Here is a 19296-nt window from a genome sequence, read left to right on the forward strand (position 1 = left end):
CTCACCAGCATCCTCCAAACATTGAATACAGAGGAGTGCCATATTTGACCAAGTGTAGAAACACTGTATAAAACATTCAGATAATGTCACAATGAGAAAATATTCCTTCTGTCATTAAGGCAAGGCAAGTTTATTTGTAAAGCACAATTCAAAACAAGGTAATTCAAAGTGCTTTACATCAACATTAAAAGCGGCAAGACACAATTAAACAGTATATAACAAATACAATGAAATAAAATGACAAGAAAAGAGGTAAAATAATAAAACATTCAAGTAAGATAAGATATATATATATATATATATATATATATATATATATATATATATATATATATATATATATATATACATCTTATCTTACTTCTTTGTATTCAGTTTTTTTACTTTTTTGTACTCTTTTTTTATCATGTATGTTCGAAATAAAATCTTCAAATCAAATCACAATGCCTGTTTCCATTAAAAAAAAAGCTCGAGAAAATGCACACGTCGCTTAAACGGAAGCGCTTTTCTTCTTTTTTAATTACTGCATTTATTTTGAAAGTCAACGTTGTCTGTTTCCGGTACGCACCTGATACCGTGAACTTGACGGAGTTGCGTCCGTCAGGCGCGACCGGAGCAGAGCGCAGTCCGCGCTGCGAGGATGCTTTACGCGCACACAGCCACGCACTGTTGCGCCTGACTGGATACCCGACGACCGGGGAACAATGTCACCTCCAGTTTTCACTCCTTTGTAGAAAAAAAGTGTCTTTGAAAGGTTATCTTTCCTTCTCCTGCTTTCTCTTAATTTTGGGCAGGGATAATAAGAAACTGTCTGTGGGAAACGGAGAAGTTGCTGGTGATTAACTGAGGTGAGTCCGTCTCCACGTTTATTTGCTCCTGAATGTACAACTGTAGATTTTGATTTGATTTGAAGATGTTATGCATGATAAAAAAGCGTACAAAAGAGTGAAGAAAAAAACAGAATACAATATATATATATATATATATATATATATATATATATATATATATATATATATATATATATATATATATATATATATATATATATATATATATATATATATATACAGCACTTCATATAATAATAGTTCATTGACCAACCAACATGCTCGAAACGGAGTTGAAGTAACCACTTATCGAGTTTCAATAACTGTTCAATACAGTGATATAATACTCAAGTATACGTATATATAAATGTAGTCAAAATCAAAGCAAATCAAGGCAAACAAAAGAAAACAAAACAAACGCCCAGCATTTAGTTGTACTACTATGTATGTATGTACTAATAGAAGTAATTATAATGCATAGTATTGCATTATTATCACTTTACTATAATACTACAATATAATAGAGAACAATAGACAGCAAGGGTATAACAATATACTTGAATAACTATATATACACTTGAATAAGAGAGACTTAGTATAGGAAGATTTTTGATGTGAAAAATAACAGAAGTGCAAAGTGACTGTGGAACCAAGGATGCATTCATGCTGTGGGTTAAAAGGTTTGAAAACGGAAGGATGTGGGAAACATTTGATATTTACCACAGGGTACAAAGACTACTATTACTTTTAGTCTGCTCTTCATCACCATTGGCCACTTTGGCACCAGTCTTGCAAACACAACTAGTAATTGGACTTAATGAGGGTGTATAGAGAATAAGGCGGTGTGAAAACTCAGGTGGGGACTCAGGTGTGAAGTGTAGCTGGGGGAATGTCTACATCAGGCTCAGTAACAGTTTCATTGTGCCTGTGTAGCATTCTCAATGTGCTCTCACAAGGACAGCCTGGCCACAGGGCTCTGTTTTGCAGGAGAGGATGAAATATAGATCAAGGTTGTTTAAAGGCATCATCAAAAAAAAAAAAAAAAAAATCCTTCTCATTGTGTCCTAAAAGGTGGCCCTGATAAAGAACTGGTACAATGTGTTCATATTTCCTGATTTATTTTACAGGTTTTTAAAGCTGCTCAAGTACATTGTTACAAAATATCCACAGATTTAAATTGCTATATAAACATATGGTCTGGTAAAAGTATAAAGAGAGTGGGTTGTAAAGCTATGTTAAATCAACTTCGGTCTTGAAATGTTGATGTGTACTTGTGGTTCCTCATTAAGTTGGTATGTGTTGTCCATTACCTTCTGGTACTATTGTTCTTACCATCACTGACATGTATGTATGTATGTACTAAATGTCCATTACCATCTGGTATTGTTGTCCTTAGCATTGCTGGTATGTATTATAAATGTATTATAAATGTAAGTTAACAGTTAACTGTCACCCGTGGTGACAATATACATTGTTCCTGGATTTGCACACATTGTGGTCATGAAATGCATTTGCATTTCATGACCACAATGTGTGTAAATTTAGGTGAGGTGAACTGTAGAATAATTTTATTATAATTTGATATAGGTCTTTTGTTCATTGTTCTGGTTTAAATGTTAAGACAGGAGGTATGCCTAAAAAATCTGTCAAGTTATTGATGAGAAACAGGGGTGGGATTAAATAAGTTTTCTTCTTCCCACTCCCTTTCGAGTGTTAATGAATTAATTTGAATATTGAACCTGCACGTCTACCGTTAAAGGTATTTGCTTAATCTTCTGTTGCACGCAGGTCACTTACAGTATGTTGTAAATGCTGTACAGCTCGAAATAAATATGAACTGAACTGAACATGATTTAAGATGTCACATTTCCCTGAGTAATTTATGATTTTTTTTCTTTTTTCTTTTTTTTTAAATCATCTGTGATTTTTTTCCAGCAGGTTTAAGTCAAACCATGCAACGGAAGCAGCAGGTGTCAGCTAAAAGCTGCGTGTGTTTCACTGCCTGTTCAGGAGTCAGCTGAAACCAGCTACTTGAACGAATGGAATTGTTCGTATCGTCTCTAAACACAGGGTGAACTGACAGCGAATGAACCCATGAACAATGAGTTAGTGAGTAAGAGTATGCCAGCCAGTCTAAACAGACTCAACGTCAGTAAATGAAGATGCTGGTATTTTCGGTACATCGCCATTATGATATCACCGGAGTAAACAGGAGGAGCATGCTGGATGTGACTCGTTAGTATCTTAGCAACAGACAGCATCCTTTTAGTGTGCAACTGTGAGAACAAAACTACCTTCATGGCCATAGGGGGCTATTTTTTCTCCTTACAGAGGCTGTGAAAATATTTCACATTTAAGTTATTACTGACAACAAAAAATTTCAATACGCTCAGCTTTTCTTCTTCATGGCAATCCTTTATTGGATTCATCTCTAGTTTTTTGGCCGTTTGGGGGGTTTGATCTGGTCTCAGATTGCTGCAAGAGTGTGGGGTCAGGGAAACATGGATTCTTTATCTCTTGCAAGAATTTGGCTTTTCTTAGTGATGATGATGATGATGATGATGATGATGATGATGATGATGATGAGGATGTTTAGTGCTGCCTTTCGAGTTAATTCTCATTCAGTGTTTTTGTTTATGTGAAACAGTCATTGGTCTGATCCAGCTGATGTTTCTCGCAGCTCTGAAATTTTATTGATTATTTTGATCTAACATCACTCAGTTCTAAAGTACTCTTTTTCTGCTTTTTTGTTGCACACATTTAAGACTTAAAAACACTATGTCAGTTTAAAAAAATGCAAAACTCTTTTTGCAAGGTAATTTGATGATAATCTGCCTTACTGTGTGAAAATAGAGCCTTTGCCTGCCAGCATGCTCACATCCAGTTTGTGTTTTCGTTCGTTCGTTCGTTCGTCCGTCCGTCCGTCCGTCCGTCCGTCCGTCCGTCCGTCCGTCCGTCCTTGTTTATTTCAAACATGTATAAAAAACAAGAAAAAAGATAAGAAAACAAATACAATACAACATCAAAACACATATTTCAGTTACATGTTTGAAAAGGAGTGGGAGGAAGTATACATTTATTTAATCCCACCCCCTTTCAAAAACTAGACATAAATTATATGTCTGTATTATTTTTTATACTATACACTAATTTTTATAAATATATATAACCTGTTTAATACAAGATATAAGCTCTATCGTAAATATAATATAACTATGATATAAATATAATACTTATATCTAAGTATATAATCATACAAAGACAACATGATAAAATAGCAGAACACACACAGCTGGTGATCTTTAAACACAGTCTTCACTTTTATACCTCAAATAAACTATTTCTTTATATTTCTTCTTAAGTTGTTTTATGTTTGTACATTCTTTTAACTCAGAATTCAATGTATAAATTCATATCGCTCCAGTCCATCCCTTTCACTGGGTTGACCCATGTTTCAGATATTGCAATAACATTGAATGGTGGGGGCGCTGTTGAGCCGCGGACCAAGATGGCAGCTTAGGGTGAATGCTCCTCACAACCCTGCTAAAAGTTTATAAAGTCCTCGTCACTAACGCTCTTTAACGCCGCTAATTTGCTCTACAAGATGTCTAAACAAACGACACTTAAAGACTGTGAGGGTGGCTCTAAAGCCCGCAGCTCCCTGAGGACGAAAAGTACAACCTCGACTCCTGCATTAGCCGATGATGCTAACGACAAGGCCTGCGGGAGCCCACAGACGGACTTAGCTATGGTGCTAACAGAGCTACAGTCGTTCCGCACGACTATCGCCGCGATTAACGCCAAAACAAGTACTCTCGATGGCTTTGGGGCAACACTCGACAACGTGGAGAGACGCATGAGGGAGATGAATAGCTCTGTTGATGCGGTGCAAAAGAGCTTCGCGGCCCTTCAACAGGATATCAGCGCTAATGCTAAGCGGCTAACGGAGGCTGAGGGACGCATAGGAGACGCCGAAGACGACCTGACGACTGTGAAATCGGAGCTTATTGACGCCACTAAACGCATCGCATACTTGGAGTCTAAGACCGAGGACCTTGAAAACCGTGGTCGGAGAAAGAACTTAAGGTTGGTGGGGCTCCCCGAGGGCACTGAAGGATCTCAGCCCATGGTGAGTTATGTCCAGCATATGTTGCCGGTCTGGCTGGGGCTGGACGCAGCCAAAGAGTTCACTTTAGAGAGGGCGCACCGCACATTGGGAAGACCCAGACCGGACCAGAGCAGAGCTGTTATCATCCGGTTCTTGAGGTTTCAGGACCGCGAGGCTGTGTTCAACTCATCTAAACAACGCTCGCTCAGCCATGACGGCCACAAGATCTTCTTTGCCCAAGATCTGTCAGCAGGTACCATGAAAGCACGGAGCCCATTCAATACAGTGAGGAAAAAGTTTATTGATGCTGGAACTTTCCGGGGATTCAGCCTGCATCCTTGCAAGATGAGAGCTCTGCAGAACGGGAAAATAGTTCTTTTTTCCACGCCAGAAGAAGCTGAGGCTTTCCTCCTAGACTCCTAGTGGCCGAGGTGTATAAGTAAATATGACAGGATTTATACGGACAATAATGTAGGTGCACTATAATTTAATACCGGGTTTCCTATGTTTTATTAACATACGTCTTGCATCTTTTATTTTACTCTGTATGCAGAGCTACCATATCTGGTGGACACTTTACTTTATGCACCTAGTACGGACCTATAAGCTACGCAATCAGAAGTGTTAATAATTTTTTGCTTCTTATCTTTCATACAAGGACGATGAATGTTTAAATGTTCAGTTTAATGCAGGGTTGGGGGGACGCACCTGAGCTGTCTGAGAGATGTGCTCACAGTTAAGCCACTCCTCATTAGTGTGGATTGGTATTTGCCCTTACAATGTTCAGTTTAAGTAAGGGAAGGGGGGGGGGGACCTCAAGGGTTAAGTGTTCTTATATGTTTGAGTTAGTCCTTAGTGTTGTCACTCGTTTTATGTATATATTTTTTGTCACACTCAACATGATCTTGTATCTCGTATTTAAAACAACATGGAAAGTTTAGCACTTTCTGACTTGGGATTCACGAGCTGGAATGTCAGGGGACTCAATAAGTTAACCAAACTGAAACAGGTAATGAACAGAATTAAAAACTTCCATTCAAAAATCATTTTTCTTCAGGAAATTCATATCACAGTTACTGAAATTAAAAAAGTACAACGGAGATGGCCGGGTTCATACATGCCTCATATAACAGTCACGCTCGGGGGGTACTAATTCTTATCCACAAAACAATTCCTTTCCAACTTATCAATACTATCCGGGACCCCCAAGGGAGGTTTGTAATTGCTCAGGGTAAAATCGGGTCTCTTGCACTGAACTTGGTCAGCATATATGGCCCTAATGAGGACAATCCAAAATTTTTTGAAGATTTTTTTTTAACTTTGTCTTCATTGTATGGCCTAAATATTGTTGGTGGGGATTTCAATTGTACTTTGAACCCATCGTTAGATCGCTCTACAAAGAATGATCCCCATAAAAAACAATCTAGGAAAACAATTTTACAATATATTGTAGATTTAAACTTGGCAGAAATCTGGAGGCAGCTTAACCCAGATAAATTAGAATACTCTTGCTACTCAGGAATACATAGGTCCAGATCTCGCATTGATTACTTCTTGGTATCGCAAGAGTTAGTATCCAAAATTAAGAAATGTTGGTATGATTGTATAGTTATTAGTGATCACTCCCCCGTTTCCATGTCTTTACACATGGAGAAGCTCCAACAGTCTCCCCCTAGTTGGCGCTTGCAAGTGAGGTGGCTTCAAAACCCAGAATTTGTTAAATACATAGAAGATAAGATTGATGACTACTTTCAGATCAATACTACTCAAACCAACGCATGCATTAGGTGGGAAGCCTTTAAGGCCTATATTAGAGGGGAAATCATTAGTTTTACAAGTACTAAAAATAAGAAACGAAAAGCGGATATTAATAAATTGGAGAAACAAATTAGATCCTTGGAAATTGATATAAATAACAAAGATGACCCAGAAAAACAGAAACAATTATTAATCTTAAGAACAGAATACAATAAATTAACAGCTGATATAGCAGCAAAAAGTTTATTGTGGCTGAACCAGGCTTTTTATGTTCAGGGAGAAAAGGCTGGTAAATTATTAGCTTGGAGAATTAAAAAAATAAGATCCGAAAGAGCCATTAATGGCATAATTACACAAACAGGAGCGATGTCGAATGACCCTCAAGATATTAATAATACATTTAAGGAATATTATCAATCACTGTACAGGTCGGAATGCTCTCCCTCTCCTGTCCTTAGGGACACCTTTCTTAATCATCTCCAGTTTGAAATGCTTACAGAGGAGGTTAAAGAGGACCTGGACAGTGACATAACAGTGGAGGAGATATTGCAGGCTATCAAAGGTGTCAACTCGGGCAAAGCTCCAGGGCCAGACGGCCTGCCAATAGAGTTCTACAAAACCTTCCAGAAGCAGTTATTGATCCCGCTTTTGAATATGTTTAAGGAATCACTTAACAATGGTATCCTTCCACCAACTTTAAGACTCGCTACAATAATCCTTATCTTAAAACCCGGGAAAACACCGACTACCTGCTCCTCATACAGGCCTATTAGCCTTATGGGAGTTGACACCAAAATATTGTGTAAAGTTCTTGCTAAAAGGCTAGACCCATACATTCCTTCTTTGGTACACAGCGATCAGGCTGGGTTTGTACTGGGTCGCCAGGGATTTCATAACATTAGGAGGGTCCTCAACATAATTCATTCTCAAAATAATGCCAAGGACACGGCGCTGCTATCTTTGGATGCCAGACAGGCATTTGATCGAATCGAGTGGCCTTATTTGTTTAGTGTGTTATCAAGATATGGAATTGGGGGAAACTTTCTGAGATGGATAGAATTATTGTACACCAAACCTACAGCACGTGTTATGACAAATAATAATTTATCAAGTACAATAACTTTACAGAGGTCAACCCGTCAAGGCTGCCCTCTCTCCCCATTATTGTTTATTCTTGCCATTGAGCCCTTAGCAATGTCCATTAGAGCTGAAGCCAATCTGTCAGGTATAACAATTGGAGGCCATGAGCACAGAATATCTTTGTACGCGGACGACGTGATCCTTTTCTTGTCTGACTTATCAGAAAGTGTTCAAACGTTGTTAAACTTAATTACTAAATTTGGTCAGTTTTCTGGATACAGTATTAATAACGCAAAATCTTCCATACTCTTTTTGAATAAGGATGAAAGAATTAATCCAGTCATAAGAACACCTTTTTCCAGTGCGAGTGAGGGCTTTACCTACCTGGGAATTAGGATTACCCCCCAAATTAATACAGTGATCAAAGCAAATTATGACCCGCTGATGAGAGAGGTAAGAGACTCGCTTGAAAAATGGACAACAATGCCAATCTCATTAATTGGGAGGATCAATTTAATTAAAATGGCTATTTTGCCGAAATTCCTGTACTTGTTTCAGTCACTTCCATTATTTTTGCCAAAATCTTTTTTTAAAGAAATTAACAGGGAATTTTGTAGGTTTATTTGGAATAACAGAAAACCAAGACTCAGACTGGGGTTGCTGTACTTACCGTACGATAGGGGGGGATTACAGATGCCCAACGTACAATGGTACTATTGGGCCGCTCAGCTACGCAGCATTATGTTTTATTTTGTCGCACGATCTCCTCCAGCCTGGGTATATATTGAACAGTCGTCAATACCCAAGTTGCCATTAAGCATGTATTTGTATTCAGCAGATTTTAAAACCCTAAAAAGAATAACAACAAACCCCTTCCTTAGAAATTCTATTGACATATGGTTTAAATCACACAGGCATATTGGTGATACACCCTCCATCTCCCAATTTTCACCGATTTGGGGTAATGCGCAGTTCACTCCTGGCAGAGCAGACGGTGGATTTCAGGTCTGGGCTAACAGAGGGGTACAAAAAATTGGAGACTTATATGATGAGGGAATTTTACTACCATTTAACGAACTCTGTCTGAAATATTCAATTCCAGGGAAACATTTTTTTAAATATTTACAACTGAAGCACTTCATCTCATCAAAACAACATCAAGCCTCATATGAACCACCGCTGTCCTGCCTTGAGAGTGCCGTGTTAAAACATATGCATGAGAAACACCAAATTTCTGTAATGTATACAGCACTTGTCTCACATGACAAGGAATCTAGTCATGATAGGAGGAGGGCGTGGAGTTTGGACATTAAGGAGGATATAGAAGAAGCTGAGTGGATGACAGCTTGTTTAAGAGCTCAAACACAAACCATCAATACTCGTATGAAACTATTGCAGCACAAATGGCTAATGAGGACATACGTGACCCCTGAAAAACTCAATAAATGGTCCCCTGGCATTCCAGATACATGTGTAAAATGTATGACTGAGAAAGGTACTTTGATCCATTGTGTATGGGAATGCCCCAAGTTAGTAGCTTTCTGGAAGACGGTTGTCCATATTCTGAGCAGAATCACAGGTATCCGGGTACCCTGTTCAGCAAAACTTTGCATATTAGGTATATATCCGGACAATTTATCTTTCAACTCTAAGTGCAGGACTCTGATCAACTTTGGCCTCCTGCAGGCCAGAAGGAGGATTGCTTTTTCCTGGAAAGAGACTGAGGTTCCATCTACACAGTCCTGGATTAGGGAGATGACAATGTGTATTACGATGGAAAAGCTGACTTATGTGATTAGAGGTAAAGCACAAGAATTCGAAAAAATATGGACACCTTTAATGGACTTTCTCAAGCAACAATAGAATATATATGTCTGTAGAACAAGTGTGACAATCTAAGTTTGTCTGTTAGACTATTGAGTGTGACATTTTTTATTTTATTTTTCTTAGTCTTAGTTTTTTTTTTTTTTTTTTTTTTTTTCCATTTAATTTTAATTATTTTATTTTTTTTGTCTTGTTTTCTGTCTTGTTTTATTTTTGTCTGTATGGACACGGCAGGACCTGCTTACATTTTGTTGGAAAATTAATATGATACTTGCTGATTGCTTTGTCTTTTTTGTACATTTATATTGAAATTTAATAAAAATATTGTTAAAAAAAAAAAAACAATGAATGGTTGTGTGAAATGATTTAAGTAGTCCTTGATGTGTACAAAATTTGCATACAGACTTCTGGCATTAATGTGAACCATTGAAAATGTTCCATCCTTGTTGATGTGGCCATACTGTTCCTCTGTGTAATAGCAGCAGTTGTTACTGATAGAGTTGAAGAAGTTATTGTCTGGGTCAATGTCGTATTCTATATCCTGTGCATTATAATCAGTGTATTGAAATGTTTGCAGATCCTGGTTTCCATGTTGACTAATCCACTCTGTTATATTGCTGTTGTCATCAGATGTAGATGAGTGAGTTCTTTCAGAATTCACATGGTCGTGTGTTCGGCTGTTCAGGTGCTTTTTATCTTACTGACTGGCTCGTCTTGATCACTGATACTTTTCCAGATCCTCCATGCTTCTCATCATCAGCACTTTGGCCTCCTCCGGTGTTCTGTTGAGCTCGATGAAGATTTTGCAGTTTGTAGTCTATGTGCTCTGGATCTCAGGTGCTCATTGATGAAAACATCCGTTCCTTTGAGCTTCCTCCCTTGTTTTAGGAACGCAATCTTGTGCTTCCTGTTCACAAATCTCATAATAACAGCTTGTTTATCATTGCTATTTCGCCTTGGTAGAGGGTGGCAAGCTCCAATATTATTACAGTCCAAAGCAATCCCTTTAGACTGCAAAAAAGCAGCCACCTGTTGCTCGTGGAGCTCACATCCAGCTCGCCGGCGGGTTCCCCCTCGCTGTTCACGGTCACCGCTCTTGCATAGGACCGGGGTTTAATCTGGAGCCCAGTGATGACAACATCGTTCATCCTGGTGTATTGCTCCAGGTCTGTGACCCGACTCTCTAAGTAGGCGAGCCGCTTGTCCTTCTCAGCATTTTGCAGACGTAGAGCTTTCACCTCCTCAACCAGCGCCAGGATGTTTTTCTGCTGTAATCTTACAGTAGAAACTTCTTCTGTGAGAAAGTCGAGTTACTTTATGTCATCGACTTCCTCCACTGATGGGTTTTTCTTTGGACCCATATTGACCAGTATCGTTTCTGTTCGAACTGTTGTTCAGAAGTCAGCTGTTCCTCAGCTGTTCCTGGCCGGAGATTAGCATCACACATCAGTTATTTGTGTTATATTTTGTTGCATGGCTTCTATAACAGAGTAACATTGTTAGGAATTACAGAAATCCTAAAAAGTCAAACATATTATTCTTTTCAACAGTAATTAGTGTTTGCAACGATCCAAGTTCTAAATGTTATCATCTCATGTTGCCTTGTCTGTTTTGTTTTGTCTGTTTTGTTTTGCTTTTCAATTTTTAATGACAATGGTTCACTTTATTGTTTGACATTGGTCGCAGATTTCATTAAACTATTGATACAGTATGTTTTGCATTTATTGTATTGTTGAAATTTGCATGAACTTTTTTCGTTAAAAGTTTCTATTCATTTTATTGTTTGGCACGTTTATTGTAGAAGCTAGCACAACACAGCCATGGTACCATTCTTCATTTATTTAATTCTAAAGTCATGCAGGTAATTAGTCCGCCTGTCGACTATTTACTGTTTCCCTCCGCTCAAATGTGAAGTATGTCTTTTCCAACATTTTGATAAATAAAACAAGGCTTTATAGGATGATTCTAGGGCAGGATGTGGCATTAATTGGCAGCTTGCACTATTCTTCACCAGTTCACAAACACCCTTGTGACTTGCTGCAGCTCTAACTAGCTTTAAAATGATAAACCATTACATTTTATGACCCTCACTCTGGAAAAGTTGGAATCATACCTAACTCAGCTGGAGGACAAATATCTACAGCCCATCAGCTCTCCACAGGGCTGCACTAAAGCTTGGAAATTTGAAAGCCTTTTCACTTTGGGGTAAATGTTAACTTCCTCAGATCTGGTTGTTTACTCACTTGGCCTTGTTTATCACTGGTATGCAGTTGATATCCAACTGTAAGCATCATCCCCTCCTTTTTTTCCCCACGATCTTGGCATGAATCCTGTCTCAGATATGTCCTCTTTGATGAAGAAACGTCAACTTCAACAAAACCTCTTTTTCTCCGTCCATGTTACTCTGTTTTCATGTTAACATGTTTTAAAGGAAATGCAGCTGTAGCTTAATTAGTGTTTCAGCTCTACAATACACAACAGTAAGCAGATGTCACACAGCCATCCACCCTCACTGAGCCAGAGTGAAAACAGGCCAGCAACTGAGCTGGAAACAACCTTTGTTGCAGGTTTCTCTCATATGGCACTTTTCCACTAGTACCTACTCAGCCCGATTGGACTCGCCTCGCCTCGGTTTTGTGCTTTTCCACTAGGGGTGGAGGCGGGTGGAGGCGTGCCGAGTAGTTACTTTTTCTGTAACTACTCTGCCGAGGTTCTAAGCTGCTGAGTCGGCTGTATCTGACATCATCACACTACAGACCACCGATTGGTCGGTGGGGTTGGAGTCAGACGTCTGAGTCAGGAGGCGGAAAATCAGTGAAAGAACGACTTGCGGCTTCTTGTTAATTTTATTCGACAGGCAATGGTAACGCAGACGTCTGTTTGGTGATCCAACTCTGAGGTGCAGATGTTCATAAACCTGGTGCTGAGGAGAGAGTTAAAAAGGGATCTAGACGGAGATAAGGAACGACCACACAATCAAAGACGTTACAGCAGATCAAACAGGCTTCATTAAAGGTAGACATTCGTCTACTAATATTCGCAGATTATTAAATATTATAGACTATTCGAGTATCAATAAACAGGAGACTACTATTATATCCTTAGACGCGGAAAAAGCATTTGATAAGGTAAATTGGAAGTTTCTATTGGCAACTTTGCATAAATTTGGATTTGGCGAATCTTTCATTGACTGGATAAAAATATTATACAGCTCTCCCAAGGCACGTGTAAGGACAAATGATCAAATCTCTACAAGTTTTACCTTGCAAAGAGGCACTAGACAGGGTTGCCCTCTCTCTCCCTCATTATTTGCAATATTTATTGAACCTTTAGCAGCAGCTATTAGACAAAATCAAAATATTAAAGGTATACAATGTAAAATATTAGAGCACAAAATAAGTCTTTATGCGGATGACGTACTCCTCTTCCTCCAGAACTCACGATCTTCACTATCACAGACAATTGCACTTATAGAGGGATTTTCATCTCTGTCTGATTATTCTATTAATTGGTCTAAATCCACTGTTCTGTGCGTTAACTGCAATTTTAGGAATATAACCAATACTCAATTACAATCAGGGAACATTAGATATTTAGGCATAAACATCTCCCCTAGGCTGTCAGAGTTAATAAAATTAAATCATGTTCAGCTTATAAAGAAAATAGAAGATGATCTTTCCAGATGGAGCTCTCTCCCCATTTCGCTCATGGGTAGAATAGCCACCATTAAAATGATGGTTTTACCAAAAGTAAATTATTTTTTCTCAATGATACCATGCAAACCCCCTCTTTCCTGGTTTAAATCGTTGGACTCATATGTATCAAAATTTCTGTGGAAAAATAAAACTCCACGTATTAGTTTAAAGACATTGCAAAAATCCAAAGAATATGGAGGTTTAGAATTACCTAATTTTCAGTATTACTTCATAGCCAGTAAGTTACAGTATATTGTAAAATGGTCAAAAGATCATCCTTTAGATAGTCAATGGCTGGACTCAGAGCAGGTGTTTTGTAATGAACTAGAAATCTCAGAGTTACCATTTATTAGTCAAAGTATCAAACGTCATCAATGTTTCAAAAGCATTAATATTAGCACAACTTTATCAGCTTGGTGGGAATTTCTTAAAATAGCTAAAATTTCACTTTTTCCATGTGACCGTACACCCATATGGAACAACCCAGACATCGTGAAAAAGGATAAAAAGATGGTTAACTTCGTTCAATGGAGAGATCAAGGAATACGGTACTTACAGCACGTAATTGTAGGAGGACAGTTTGTACCTTTCAATACACTTATTGTTCAATACGGAGTTAGCAGGAATACATTTTTAGAGTATCAACAACTTAAGGCAATAATAAATAAAACATACAAAATTAGCCAATTAGATTTAAAACTTCCCGCTAAGATAATAGATTTATTGAATCTAAGCACTTTAAAAGTTGTTATCAAAACTCTACAGGTTAGTGTCTAAACTGGACGATTCAGTCTCTCTCCCGATCTCTAAGTGGGAGGCGGATCTCTCTCTTAATACCGACCAGTTTTCTTGGTCACAAATATGCTTAAATACGTTTACTATGACTAAAAACCCAAACCTACAACTTATACAGTACAAAGTTCTTCATAGAATACATTATACTGGACAAAGGATGTTCCAGATGGGCTTTGTCACCTCTAATATCTGTTCACAGTGCACAGAGAACACCCCAGATAATTATATGCATGCTTTATGGTTCTGTACACCGGTACAGAGGTTCTGGAAGGAGATTTGTGAGGATTTATCCACATGGATCAACCACAGAATCCCAGTGTGCCCCACGGTATGTATATTAGGTCACCTGGGAGACACTCAAATAGATCCTAATTGGACACACCGGGTTCTCACTGCCTTATGTATCGCAAAGAAAACCATTCTAGTAAATTGGAAACAAAAATCCAGTTTATGTATCAACCATTTTAGGAATCTTTTATCAGATCATATTAGTAGTGAGATAATGTCTGCCTCCACTGAACAACATTCGGCTGAATTGCACTCTCTGTGGTCCCCGTTTATTGGCTTCGTTACCTAGTGGGGGCGGGGGGGGTGGTGATCTCGTAGCCCTTGGGGTTGGGGGTCGGCTTGGGGGGTCTGGGGCGCGGGCCTCGGGTGGCCCCTGGGGGGCGGTGGGGGGGGCCGCGGGGCCCTGTCCCTAGCCGGTGGGGGCCTTGGGGGCCTGTGGGGGGGGTTACCTCATGGCGGTGGGGGGGGGGTGGCTGGGGAGGGCTCGGGCGGGGGGCTGTGGCTGGGGCGTCTCCGGGCCTCCCGGGGGGGGCGGGGCCGTGGGCGTGGGGGTCCCACCCGGAGGGCCCGGCCCTGCCTGGGTGGGGGGTGGCTGTCTGCGCTGGGGGGGCATTGCTTCCTTGGTCCTCCGTCGCTGGGCGGGGGCCAAGTGCCCCTGCGGATGTGGGGACTCCGGGACCCTTGGGGTGTCCGCCGGGGTGGCCTCGGGGGGGGGTGGGGCCGGGTCCGGGGAGCGGGCCTCCCCTGACCGGGGGGTGCACGGGCGGGCGCGGCGGCGGGGTGGCACCATTCCCAGGTATCTATGTCTTATGTTGTCAGTATGAATGGGAGGATGTTGGACCGTTTCCCCCTCCGTCTGGGGGCTCCGGCGGCGCCGGGGGCGCCCTTGGAGGTACGGTGGGGCCCTTGCCCGGCTCGGGGGGCCGGCCCCCGTCTACTGGACGGCCGGTGGGGGGACGCGGGTGTCTTATCAGGGCCGGCTTTGCTGGTCCTGCTTCCTGGCTTCGGCCTCCGCTCCCCCTCTTGCCCCCCCTACACGATTCATACGCACATAGGCGAAAGGCGGGGGGTCCGGGTCGTGGGGGGCACTGTCCCGCGGGGCCTGGCACTCCCCGCCTCACGGTTTTAACAGCAAAATAGACACTGCACATTCAACACTTAATAAATACATTTGACAAGGACACGTAGTTCGGGAGGGGGGGGGGGTCTGTGTCAATCGATACTTGGCCCTCCCTCCTCCCTGTTTTTATGGCATTAATCACATGCACTCAACACAAGGGGCGGGAGGGGGTCCCACATCACCCGCGTTCCCTCACCGGCCTGGGCCTGGGACGGGTGGGTCGGGTTACCCGGGCCTGGCGGGGCCCGCCGTGCAGCCTGGGGTGCCTTCTGGCGGTGCTGGATCCCCCCGGGGAGGGGGAAACGGTGCGTGATTGTATGTCTGTGTCGGTGGGAATGCGGTATGGAAGGGTCCTGCCATGGAGGATTTGAGCCTCCATTGGCAGGACATCAAAAACTTAATAATTTATCAATATTATTTTATACAAAGATGGTTATTATTATTATTATTATTAGTATTATTATTAGTATTATTATTATTATTATGTATAGTATATTATATTATTATTAGTATAGGTATCGAATAGGTGAATGGATGAATGAATGGGATGCCTGGGTCTGGGGCCCTCCGTTGTCGGGCCTGCGCGGGTGTCGCCTTGTTGGGGGGTTCCCTCTCTCCGGGCCCGTCTCCGGTCCCCCCCGCTGCCTCTACGGCGGGGCGCCCCCTCTGGTCTTGGAGGGCCACTTTCGTGGGGGACGGGTGCGCCTGCCCGCGTCGGCGGCCGGGGCGGCTCTGTCTCTCCGGGCAGGCTGGCCCCCTGCCGGGTGGGGGTCGTTGGCCTGAAGGGTGAGGGCCTCCTGGCCGCGTGTCCGGCCCGGACCGGGTGGCCGGGGATTGCCTGGGTCGCGGTCCGCCGCCGCGGGATCCCTGGCTGCTTCTTTCCGCGCCGTGGGGGCCCCGCCTGCGGGCCCCCTCGGCCGCCGCCGGGTGGGGGGGGGGCCTCGCAGGCGGTGGGTTGCCTCCCTCCTACTTCTCCCCTCTGTGGGGTTGCCGGTGGCCTGGGTTCCGGGCTCTTCCTTGTCGGCCTCTGGTCTCGCGGGTGGCGGGGTTGCTCCCCCCCCTCCCCCACTATAGATACACTTCAGGTGGAGCTTTGTTTGGTTTATTACACACACACACACACACACACACACACACACACACACACACACACACACACACACACACACACACACACACACACACACACACACACACACACACATATAGTCATTTAGTCACATGCATACACACACACACACACACACACACACACACACACACACACACACACACACACACACACACACACACACATGCATGATCATATACATACACACACACACACATAGACATACACACTGGCTTGTTCACCTGCATGCTGGCTCTCTAGTTTTTGGGTTTAGGTAGCGGTAGCGATAGCTTAGCTCAGACTGCGATCAGATCTCAAGATTTAGGTCGATTGCTGTTCGTGTTTTGGATGGCTCCGTGCCGGTTTCGTGCTTTGTTTGTGGTTTTTTTGTTGCAGATTTCCAGTGCTTGACGTGTGTCTCCGTGTGTTCCTGCTTCCTGGATTGGCAGTGGATGTCGTCACCCCCCCCCCCCCCACCCCCCCAAAAAAAAAAAAAAAAAAAAAAAAAAAAAAAAAAAAAACACTGGGTTTGTATGTGTATATTTATGTATGTCTACGCATATGTGTGCGTATATATATGTATATATTACATATAGTAATAATGCGCATATATACACTTTTGGTTTCTACCGTCATGGTATCAATCAATAATATGTGTGCAGACAAGGAAAAAAAAAAAAAAAAAAAAAAAAAAAAAAAAAAAAAAAAAAAAAAAGACGTTACAGCAACTTCGCTCCAACCTCCTACTTCTGATCTGGATATTGAAAAGAAACGAGGGCAAGGCCAGTCGAGTCGAGACGAGGCATGGCAAGTCGGGCTGAGTAGGTCCTAGTGTAAAAGCGCCTATATTGGCTTCCCTCCAGTGCAGAGGCAGTAGCAGTATTACTATTACTACATGCAGACTGGGACTGCTTAATAGTGGATACCCAGGACAACAAAGTCAGCAGCACTTCTGTTCTGTCTAAATTGTTGTTGTTTGCATTGTTGTTAAGGCACGTTTTCTGTGTCATCCTTTCAGAATAATAATGTGAGACAGACTTGGTGAATCAAGGGATACAGTGACCCAGAAGATCAGATCACGATGTGGATCTGAGCAATCACAAACAGCATTTCTGACATCTTTTAGGTCTCTAGAGTTTTTAGCTCCTCATTCACAAAGGTTTCTTAAAAATGAAATGCAGCAGGTGAAAATAATTGTTTTCACTGTAATAACTGAAATTCACAAGTGTGGTTGTTATCTTAGTTACTTTCTCCAACCAAGTTGTGTGTTTCTCTGTCATGTGTCCAGACTGCATGACACAAGAGAAAATCGCTTTTAACACGCTTAGTATTGCACCCAACTCCTTTCTCACTTCCTCTATGTTGGTGATTTTGTAGCAGGTTTCCCAGCATGCACTGTGAAACCCCACAGATGGTCCATAATGCTTGTGATGGGTCTGTTGTTTTCTCAACCAAAACCAGCACCGTGTACAACTCGCGCCCTGCACTGACATTTCTATTTCTGCTTGAAAGGAGCCACAAATGCTGCTTCAATTGGCGCTTTTACACTAGTACCTACTCGGCTCGACTCAACTGGGCCTGGTTTCTTTTCCATAACAATTCAGCACCTGGAGCAGATGTAAGAGGGTTGGAGTGAAGCTGCTGTGACATATTTGATTGTGTGATCTAAACGGAGAAGACAACAACACTAAAGATGTAGAACCTGGAGGAGATGATAGATGTGCTGCTGGGTCTGTGGCTTGTGTTCGATATCAAGTTAGAAAATGAGAGTGAGAGAAGCTTCAAGCGGCAACGCTTTTTAATTTTTTCTTAGTTTGTCTCTGCGCTGCTGAAAAGTCATCTGGGAGCAGCTATGAAGTAACAGAGTTCCTGGTAGATCTGGTCGTTCCTTATCGCCCGTCTAGATTCCTTTTTAATTCTCTCCTCAGCCCCCAGGTTTATGAACATCTGCACCTCAGAGTTGGACCAGAACAGACGTCTGTGCTGCCATTTCTGGTCAAATAAAATGAACAAGAAGCCGTCAGAGTCGCTCTTTCGCTGATGTCACATCCTGACTCAGACGTCTGACTCCCAACCCCCCGACCAATCGGTGGCCTGTAGTGTGATGACGTCAGATAAAGCCGACTCAGCAGCTTAGAACCTCGGCAGAATAGATACAGAAAAAGTATCAGCTCGGCACGTTAGACCCCTAGTGGGAAAGAACCAAACCGAGGCGAGTCGAGCTGAGTAGGTACTGTACGAGTGGAAAAAAGCGCTCAAAGAGTGAGTCCTGGGTCTGCACATGTGCAGGCTCGTGTTCCCCTCTGAACCACTGGGTTCCACTCAGGAACCTCATCCGGTGCCACTTCCACACACAAGGAAACATCTGTCAACATATTGGCCGGGTTTCCCAGATCAGTTAAGTAGTTCTTAACAGCGAAAGACTTCTTTCAAACCTTCTTAAGGAGCCTGTGAAAGAAAATCGCGTTTCCCAGAGTCGCTCTTAGCTTAAGTATCTCTTTCATTAAGAAGGAAATGAAAGATGCTGCTGACCCAGTCTTTACAACCATCTTAGTGAACAAAGACTCACAGATCCAGCCGCGTCAGGCAAATCAATATCACACCAAGCAATGAGATATTAAAACAATGCACCCCGCACAAGTTTTGATCTATTTTATACTTTAGATTTATATTGTTTAGCATTTATT

The 19296-nt window shown here is 41.9% G+C and overlaps 1 protein-coding gene across 1 annotated transcript in view; it reads left to right on the top strand.

Annotated features, from left to right (window-relative positions):
* Positions 1-625: 625 nt before the first annotated feature.
* Positions 626-19296, top strand: part of cpne2 (copine II) — a 313754-nt gene continuing 295083 nt past the window's right edge. The window contains exon 1 of the mRNA XM_061722711.1: positions 626-848. The gene's annotated coding sequence lies outside the window, so the exon portion shown is untranslated. The remainder of the gene's footprint in view (positions 849-19296) is intronic.

Source organism: Cololabis saira, chromosome 5 (assembly GCF_033807715.1).
Source record: "Cololabis saira isolate AMF1-May2022 chromosome 5, fColSai1.1, whole genome shotgun sequence".
In the NCBI taxonomy this organism is placed as follows: domain Eukaryota; kingdom Metazoa; phylum Chordata; class Actinopteri; order Beloniformes; family Belonidae; genus Cololabis; species Cololabis saira.